Here is a 1,970-nt window from a genome sequence, read left to right on the forward strand (position 1 = left end):
CTCAGAACACCTGAGCAGAGCCTCAGACTGATGGACTCCATGCCACGCTGCATTGCTGCAGTAATCCAGGCAAGATATTGAGTGGTGTATGGTTTTACTTTTCATGTTCATACTTTTCATTTAGCCAACATTTCTTAAAATCCTTTTTTTGTTTTGGTCTTAAGTAATATTTTACTTTTACTACTGGCTGAATTTGGAATTTTCATTAGTTGTCAGAAATAATCATCAAAATAAAATAAAAAACATTTGAAATGTATCTTTTTTTGTTAAATGAATGAATATAACATAAAAGTTTCACTTTTTGAATGGAATTACTGAAATATATCAACCTTTTCATTATATTCTAATTTTATAACCAGCACATGTATACACAAAKCTTTCTACGTTTTCATACATATTGCCTAATTTTTGTTTATCACTATTATGTTGAGGAAAACCCATTTTTCTCTGTAGATGGGCATTGTTTGACAATGTTTAGATTGGAATTTTTATTGCACAATTATTTCACAAGGCAGTGTCACATGACATCTACATTTGATTAAAGATACAGTATACTGGGCATTATTCATCCAATGAAAAGCTGTTGAGTCTGAAATGTCAATTGTGCAAATAAATTCAATTCAAATTCAAATTCAAAAATACTATATTGATCCCAGAGGGAAATTAGGTAAATAAATGATCAAGTAGTGAAATCCTGCAGTTTGCCGTGTGTCACACTATCTTTGCTGTTACCCAGAACTAAAAATAAATAGCTGCCATTTGTAAATTCATTATATTTTCATACAAAATTATATTTTAATAAAGCTGCCACACCATAAAACATTTGGAAAGTTGACTAAATTATATTTCTGGTGTAATTTTGACTATCAAATAAATAACTATGACAATAATCATGATGTCTGTTTTACGAGCTTGTTTTAAGTCTTTGAACAGAGAGATTCAACACAATTTGCTGCAAGTCACTTTATTGGTTTTTGTGTACAATGCTCTGATACACTTGACGCTACTGTATATAAATAAACTGAATTGAATTGAACTGACAACAAAAATGCAGTGAACTGTAGATGTTGGCTACTTTTGAACCCGGAGCAGCCCCACCCAGTGGCCAGATGTTATTATTTTGCTGATAAAATAATCAACCTGCATTGTGGGAGATGTCGTTTATGGTTAATGCTGACTTTAAAACAGCTTATTTTGAGACGTTAATTCAGGGCTATTACTTAGGGGGCAACAGTTAACAGCTCAGGCACCGCACAATTATTTTTTTTCACCTTTTAAATTAGTTATTTTTTTTGCCATGAATCATAAATGTAAAGTTTACAATTGAATCAAAATTTATTTCTGTAATAAATTCAGCAAGAAATTATTTGCCAGAAGCACAAGTGACAGCTAAACTAGGGTGGATGGAGAGAGTTTGGCTGAGGAGGAAATATTGGATTTCAAATATTAGGGCCAAATAGCAGAAGAAAAAAGGAGGAACAAATCTCTGCCAAAAAACTCTGAAAATTTGAAATTAATTTCAGAAATTTTTATGAAAATTCTCTGAGCTCCAAAAGTTGTAGTTTAGTGTATTCTAAAGAGGATATAATGACGTGATTTGAAAAGAAAGAAAAAGACAGAAAGAAAGAAAGAAAGAAAGAAAGCTCAAACAATATTTTGGTTCTGGGGATTTCCCAGCTGGTAATAAAAACACCTTCACGACGCTCACCACGACATGGAGCCCCTCCGACCGCACGACATCCTGTGGCCCGCCTGTCCTCCCGACTACACGCTGGCGCTGTGTCGCGTTCCGGACGACGTGCCGCTGATGACTCCCAACACCATCACCAGCATGCAGCCTCTCCATGCCTTCCCCTCCACCGGACACAGCAACATCCTGCCCCACCCCCACTCCACCACCAGGGTATAGTAGGGACTAGCTCAACACAGCACCACCTAAGGACCAAGAATACTGGATCTCCTACAGATCT

This window comes from Austrofundulus limnaeus, unplaced genomic scaffold (genome assembly GCF_001266775.1).
Source record: "Austrofundulus limnaeus strain Quisiro unplaced genomic scaffold, Austrofundulus_limnaeus-1.0 Scaffold606, whole genome shotgun sequence".
NCBI lineage: Eukaryota > Metazoa > Chordata > Actinopteri > Cyprinodontiformes > Rivulidae > Austrofundulus > Austrofundulus limnaeus.